Source organism: Poecilia formosa, unplaced genomic scaffold (genome assembly GCF_000485575.1).
Source record: "Poecilia formosa unplaced genomic scaffold, Poecilia_formosa-5.1.2 Scaffold303, whole genome shotgun sequence".
NCBI lineage: Eukaryota > Metazoa > Chordata > Actinopteri > Cyprinodontiformes > Poeciliidae > Poecilia > Poecilia formosa.
The window spans coordinates 503,298-511,849 of record NW_006800242.1 but is presented as its reverse complement, the minus strand read 5'-3'; positions in this window follow the sequence as shown (position 1 = coordinate 511,849).

Sequence of the window (8,552 nt, the reverse complement as noted above, 5' to 3'; positions counted from 1 at the left end):
ATGAGTTTCCTTAATTTTTTCAACCTTTCTGATCTTTAATTTTTTAATTTTGGAAATCATCTTAACTTAATCCAATTGAGAAGTTAAATAATTATAGCTGCTAATTGTGACATTATTGAGTATTGTATCTAATAGCTACACCTTGCATATTGTTAATCTTTTGTGTACAACCAGCTTTACATTTTTAAGCAGTGTTTGTATTTTGGAGTCAAAAATTGCTTGACAAAATCTGTAAAACCAAAATATTTAATTCTAGAGCCAGTTTGTCCTGTTCTAATTTAGCTTTGTAGATCAACTTTGATGCAGTAAAGTTTAAGTTGTTTAAAGACAATTCCAACTTTTAGTTTAATTAATAAGCTGCTGCAGACTATGGTTTCTGAATGGTAAGCCAACAACAAAACATTTCTCATCCAGCAGCCATTGTGCAGGCGTACACAATGTTGGGTAGTAACAAGTTGCATTTACTCAGTTACATTTACTTGAATCACTTTTTTAAGAAAATGTACTTTTAGGAGTATTTTTACTACACTTTTTAATTTCACTTGAATCATTTTATTATGATGAATCACTACTCTTGTGTAAAATTTCTGGGTTCTCTACTCACTGAATGAAGAACAAACATGTTTCAACCAAAAATTCACCAGACACAGAAACACACCTGCAGTTTTTGTTAAGAAATTAAATGTCCTTATGCTTGATTTTGTTATTTCTGTTACTTATTTGAATTATTGACATTTTTTTCCTTAAAATACCAAAAACTTTATATTAACTTAACTTTATATTTTGATCCATCTGATGATGTAATTTTTAAATATTAAATGATTGATAATTTGATCAGTTACTTGGTAATTGAGCATACTTTTTACCAAATACTTTTTCCTCTTAATTTCTTGGAGAGATACTTTTTACATTTACTTGAGTAACAGTATGTTGAAGTATTGATTAAATGTCCCTCTAGGCATAGAGCGGAAAAATTAGCTGCCCAAACCTGCCGGGTGTTCTATCAGATAGCCATAGGCTGTAAGGATAGCATACATGCAGTTAGTACGCATGCCCGCGCATGCGCATTAAGAAGTCCGACCGTCAGTGGAGTTGTCAGTTCAGGTTATGCAACAAGTTATGACGAAAATAAGTCATTAAATTGTTTATAATGTGATATAATATGATAACTAGATAAATATACATGCGTTGTCGTGGTTTCAAAGTGTATTTAAAGCAGGTCTGGCTGCAGCTACAGTCAACTACAACACACGCCCATGTAAAACTCATTAACCTACTTAACCGCTAAGTCAGGATGCCATACAGCTGTTTGTAACAAAGTGTATGATGATCTACGTCATGATTCTATGTTGCTGGTTAAGTAAAATCATATGATAACAGCGTATACATGTCTGAGCTAAGCGGAACACCGGAGCTTCGCTTCGGTTGCTAGGTATCGTCTGCAGTTGCTAGGTAACGGCGTAGCGCCCGTTGGATTTTAAAACGGCTAATCTTCGGGGGAAAAAAGTGAACTTTTCATAACACGCCACCTTTAAAAAGAAATCGAAGACTTTTCTTAATCCGCAGGAGCATCTGAACTCCCCAGACTTAAGTTGTATTATTTTTACTCTTTGAAGTTTTAGTGACACCCCGACAACAAAGTGTTTTTAACTAACTAGGACGAGGTGCTTCCAGGTAGCAATAAAGCAATTTTACGATCCAGCAGCAGCAGCATCTTGTGGAAGGACTTCCGTTGCTCTGCTTCCGTTTTCATCATTTTCCATCTTGTGGTTTAATATGAAACAGTTGGAAACCCTTAACGTCTTTTGGGACTCGGGAGTTTAATGAATTCCAAAAATTCATGTTTGAGAACCGCAGTGACTCAGATGTTGCTCTTATATTGACATTCTTTGCTTTTGGAAGAAACTGGAGCATGAAATGCAAATAAAATATGAAGAGTTTTAAATAAATTGCTACAAATATAAAGAATAGGTGATTACTGGTAAAAATACTAATTTTATAACAATAAAAATGACATAAGAAAATATCAGTTTATGACTTTTAGAGTGTCACCTTTTTGCTTAAATGCTGAAATCCTTTTAAAAGACAGGATTTTCTAGACTGCTGGAAATAACCATAATCATGCCAAATGTCTGTTTTATTTTTAATTAAAAAGTAAGAAATCCAGTCAAAATATGAGGGAAAGATACATTTCTGCTGCTGATTGTTTTTGCAGAACCTCTGTGAGAATCGACTCTTGTTTTCTGTAACTGTGTGTTTGCTTCAGAAGGAGCTGCTCAGCACTGTAAATATAAAAGTCTGCAGTAAACACACAAACAGATCTGGCTCCCATATGGTCTGTCTGCTGCTGTTCACATGGAAAACTGCTGCTTGGGAATCGCAAATATTTCCTCCAGTCACGCTTTCGCTGCCAGCCCCTGCAGAAGTGGTAGAAGTAGACATTTTGCATGTGTGTGTTCATGTTTTATGAAATGAAGTTCAGATAAACATATGGGTAAACATGTTGAAGGGGAAAATCAGATCAGATCCTTTTCTGTCGGCTCATAATTTACTTTCTGCCAGATGCTTGTTGTGACATTCCAGAAGCCAAACTCAGAGTTCAAATGCATCAACAACTTGGTTTGAATCTCATTTTAAACAGCAAATAATTGAGAACTGTTCTTCCAGCTAAATTTAAACTGGTTTTTACTGGTCCAGCCCTAAACACACCCTTCACCCCAACTGATCCCTCCTCTGATCTGATCTGGGAAGTCACAGCTGTACATTCAGTCACTGCAAAAACAAGCATAAACAGGATGCACTTCATTCAGTTCTACCTTTGAAGTACTTATTTACCATTGAAACACACATTTATTTTTGGAACTTGCCTCATTTTACTGAAGTTTAGCCATGAGCCACATTGTTTTAAAATAAAACAGAAATGTAGCACCAAAAATCTTGGTCGTAGATGATTGTAATAAGAAAAGTTACTATATTTGAGGATTTTGTGCCATTTTTAATGCAAAAACATAATAATTTCCTAACTGCAGTTCAGCCACGGATAATTGGTAAAAATCAATTGTCTGTAGATGGTTTATACAAACTCTTTAGGCTTTCTGGAAGCCTTTTCAAATTTTGTCTTCAGACCTTGATGTATTTTCATTCATTCTCAGTCTAGTCTTTATTTTTGACCAGGAGAGATTTGTTGTATAACAAGCAAGCAACAAAAGGAGCCATTTTGGGGGGGATTTTTAATGTGGGAATAAAAAAAGAATATCTATCTAAAAAAAAACCCAATAAGAATACAAAATACATAAAAACAAACATATGAAACAGTTTAAAGTTAAAACGCACAAAAACCAACTCTGTAAATGCAACAGTCAACTATTCTAACTAGTGGAAAATCAACTGGAATGTACTCCGAAGTCGGATTTCCCACTGGGAAACTGAGACATCATTAATATTTCATCAACAGGATTGGATTTCCAAAGCATGTTTCTTAAAAAAATTACCTCCCATGTACTTGTCATCTGCTGCAGATAACTTTTTAGCCCCCATTCTTTTTCTTTTGGCCTCCCACTTCCTCATTTTTTATGCACACACAGTACAAATCTGACTCCTAATGAAATTTAAATACAACGTGATTTGATTGTATAAAAGTTTCGGAAGATGACAGGCTCCTATTGTGGTTCTGATTCTGAAAAATAAACTACATATATGGTATAAAATATGGACATTTCAACAATTCAAAGGTGGACAAAGCAGTTTCCATCCTGCACAGGACATTCTTGTCTGTCTTGACTGAGTGTGAGATCATTTAGTTTTTTTGTTTTTTTTAATGTCTGGATATTTTAAAATTAAGACTTTCACTATAAACAGTTAAAGAAGAAATCAAAGCAACTGAAGGACTAAATTCAGTCTCTCTGAAGTTGTGTTTCACACGGGTCAAGTTGAAGATCCTTCAGCTGAGGAATTTTTCTCAAAATAAACTCAGCTGGACTCCTTTTTTCCTGAAAGTTGAAAAGCCTGAAAGTCGGAGGAGGCCGCCGTGTTTCTCTGTAAAGCTGAACAAACGAGACTGTTTGTTCGTCACAAAGAGAGACGCTGACAGCTGGGGACATTCATTACGCTTTCGCAGACAGGTGTCAGGAAGCCAGGCTTTTGTCTGCACTAACGGAAATGTCAAATTTTGTGCTTCAGCCGCGAAAAATGAACTCTGCTAATTGAATCTTCAGAATAAAGACAAAACATAGACCCTACAGTAAATCTTGGTACTCAGTAGGAGCAGTGCAGGGTTAAAAACAAGGCACATGAGGTTCTTATCTGTCCATAGACTCAAGTATTTTCCCTCTGCAACAACAAAAAGAACTTTTCTCCCTATTTTGACTTCTGGCCTCAAGTATCTGAGGTATATCCGGTACAACAATACCTCATTGTTTGCTTACTGGACGAACATAGAAGCTGCTTTCTAGTCAAGCCAAGATTACAACCCCCCAAACATTGTCCCAGAGCCTCTGCAGACCAATTCATTTCATGGAGAAAAGCTCACACTGCTGGAAAAAGGATGCAAATACTAAAAATGTTGCCTTCAATGTCATCTGCTGTGTTTTATAACAGTTTTTTTTTTTTTTATTAAAAAGAAACACCAAGCTTGTTTTTGGTTCTTCATTCAGTGAAGTCACTCTCAGTGAGTAGAGTACCCAGAAATTTTACTCAAGCAAAAGTAGTGAAAAACAATCTAAAGAAGAAAAGAAAAAAACTCTTAAAAGTACATTTTATCAAATAGTTACTCAAATATATATAACTGAGTAAATGTAACAAGTTACTCTTGCTTATAATTTTGTGTAAGGGAGATATTACTATTAAAAACATTTCTCAGTCTTGCAATGTACTGTATATATATATCTGCAGAGTAATCTAAAAGTTGTGAATTGTTACAAGAAATCAAGTGGATAAAACTGCAACACTGTAAAGCTTTTTGGTAGCAACAAATTGTTTTTTTTTATTCTGCTTTTTCAGGTCAGAGTTCAGAAAACTCTCTGGATTTGTGTATTTTCACATCAGCCTTTGGATAAGCTGTTTAGTAAAAATCGTTTGTGTTTGTTGTACTTGGCCCGCAGCTTCAGTGGAGTTTTTCTGCTTCCCAACAGTAGTTACCTTTGAGGGGCCCCAATATTTGAAGTTAAACATGCAGAACCACAGCGTTGCGTAAGAGAACCTGGCGTACAGTTCCTCCAAGCTTTCTGGAGCCTCTGGGTTGGTTGGATGTCCAGACTGACTCAGTTTCCTGCGGACAAGCTGTGGTTTCCCCTTCCTAACCGTCTTAAGAAACCCCTCAAAAGAGTCTTGCATGACTTTCAGAAAGAACCAAACAAAAGAACCAAACAAAAGAATCAAACAAAAGCATACTGAGGCTTCTTGTCTTTATCCATGCTCCTGTTGGAGTGTTAGGGAGTTTTCACACCAGGTAGCCTGGTTGACTCGGGTCGACTGAGAACCAAAATGGCAACATTTGTTACATTTTCAGCTGATGCAGTTCGCTTTTATACTGCACTGTGGGAAACAAACCAAACTAATGGTTCACCTCCTCACCTGTGGCGGCGCTGCACCAAGAACGTCAAGAAGGAAACAACACAAACACTTGAGAAGACGACATGAGCGCAACTTCCTTCTTCACAAAATGTAAACAGAAATGGAGCGCCGTCAGATTTTAGTTTTTGTAGGATTTCTCTTTTGTCTCTGGCAAAAGACCACAAGCCATTTCTCCCTTTAGAGCCAGAATTTGTTTTGGTTACATTTACCCAGAATGCCCTGCGCTGCAGTCCGCTTCCTGCTTTTGGAGCGGTCTCCAGTCTGATTGGCGTTCACGTCTGAACAGCACCAAGAGACTGAGGTTTGAAGGCGTCCCAGATTTTACTTTTTTGGTCCCTGTCAGAGTTTGATTGCGCATTCACACCTCCCCAGATGAACTTTATAGGCAAATGAACTACAGTTCGAATAAAGTGGATTAAACATGGCTGGTGTGAATACACCCAGATTATACATAAACCAGAATCAGTGAGCTGCAGGGATTTTAAAATATTCTGGATTTATTAACCGTTCGTCCAGTCCTTTTTAAGGTTGCATATTTAAATCCTGGCCTTTTTAGAAATGTTTCTCTCGTTCATCTATCGCAGAGTTTTTATCTTAAGTTTAAAAAGTGATTCAGAACCGTGTCAAACCTTTTAGCTCCAACACCAGAGATGTTCTTGAACAAATGCATTTCCATCAGAGAATCTCCCATTATACTGTCCATGTGTTTCAGATTTTTATATTTTAGTTGGCCTGCTAATTCTGTTTTGTCTACTATAAACTCGATTTGTGTAAGTCTGAATCTAATCCTCCACACATTCTTCAGACGGACTTCAGACGAATCCAATAAATCCTTACTGCTTCGGACTGGATGCTGTAGCTTTAATATTTCACTAACCCGCTGTTTGAAATGGTCTAATCTATGCATTGTTCACAACTAACAACCTAATCTCCATGCAGTGATTGATCATAAGTGGCCAGGAAGTCGGCAGACACGTCTCTGCCTCTCCCAGATCACTTCGAATTAGATTCATCATCCCCAGATGTTTTTGTTTGATGAAGGAGTGGCTCCCTTATGTAAGGGCCACGTGTTGAGCGCTAACCTTGGCCAGCAGCGAACTGCCTCCTCCAGGCGTCAGTAACGACCTGCAGCCTGTCTGTGATGAAAACAAGCCGCTTTGATTTACAGGAGGAGACCACAGATCTGTTTTTCTTGCTTCCAGCAGAGAGTTATTAATAGAAAGCTGCTACATGTATCTGATTTTTCTCAGATTTGTAGCCTCAGAAGGAGGATGAGGCTCCTTTCTGGATGTTGAACTCAGTGATTGCTTTGGCACCATTCCAGGTTTTCTCCTTCCTTTTTTAGTAGGTTGTTGCCTAAACATCCTCCTTTTGAATGGCTGCTTGATGTTGACAGGAAGACTGCAAATAGTCTGATACTCTATACCCTGATTTAATTCCTCCATGAATCACCATTGTGCAAATGTCTTGAGTCACACCCTCATTTCTGTACATTTACTTTCGTCACAGCCAAACTTTCCTGTGTCTTTTAGGCTGGTCTTGATTAAAAGTTTTCATCCTTTCCAATTGTCTTTCCAAGTTTTCCTTTGCTGTTTTTCTCAGTTAAGTTTCTGTTTCGGGTCTTTACTGGATTTTTTTCATGTTTCGTAAAGACATGACTTTCCAATACTGACTATGTGTCAGATAAAGTTTATTTTAGGCCTAATACTTCTTCTTTTCACCTCTACTCTCCTTGTTTTTTTAAACACACAATATCCTGATATGGAGCGTACAGAAACAGTGAAACAGCAGCCTAAAAGCTCCCTAAACATTTTAAGACTTTCAGAAAGTTGAGTTTATTAGTACAGGAACAAATGTGAGATCTCAACAGACACTGCTGAACAGTTTTAATAAGTTGCCTTTTAAATATTTGGTAACACTTATTTGAAAGGGTGTGCATAAGACTGACATGACACTGTCATAAACTTGACATAAATAATGACACTTTTAAAGCAAAGTTGCTCTAAAAGTTGCATTAAAGGTCCATTAAAAGTGCCAACTTTGCATTAAATTATCATAATTTACAAAATCATGCAAAGTTGGCACTTTTAATGGACTTTTAATGCAACATTGCATTAAAAGTGTAATTATTTACCGAATGACATTTCATGACAACTGTCATAAACATCCATAAAGACTTCTTTATGTTCATGATAGACGTTATGTCAAGTTTATGACGGTGTCATGTCAGCCTTATGCACACAACTTCAAATAAAATGTTACCAAATATTTAAATCATTTTGATAAACGAGGGAAACAAAATGTATTTGCTAAAAGTCAATTTTAGCAAATACATAGTGGAGATTATTCAATTTGATTAAATAAATTTGAAAAAATTAATATTGTTTCTAAAACAAAAAGCTTTTTCATAAGATTTTTACACTGTGGCACTGAAAACTGCTGCAAATCTGAAAGTTAAGCTTAAATGTAAAATACAAGTTTCACATGTCTTTGCAAAATGTTTCCTGCTCTTACAGACACATTTTCTCTGTGACGTCATGCTGTAATTGTGCATTTATGAAGGTTTTATCATGACTCAGCAGTAAACAGCTGTGTGTGTAACTGGGAACCAGTTAAAGAGTCACTCAGATGGTGAGAAGCAACCGGAGCTCATGTCAAGACTTTGGCACTTCTGTCTGTCATTAGGTGGAAAAACAACTGTTTTACGAGCTGCTGTGTTAAAATTATCTGTCTCTCTTGTACGCAGCAGCGGTGATCCCATGTCCTGCAGCAGGAATGATGCAGAGGATCTTCATGATTCAGAGTCACAAGTAAAGTTAGCTCATAAAGGAGCAAAACACGTTTAATCCCAGTCTGATGGGTGAAAGAAGAAGCTTAAATAATGTCTAGATTAATTTTAGACAAATAAAATTTAGTCTGACTTTATTGACTGTGGTATGACAAAAGAAAAGTTATATACAAAGAAAATAAACTTTTAAAAT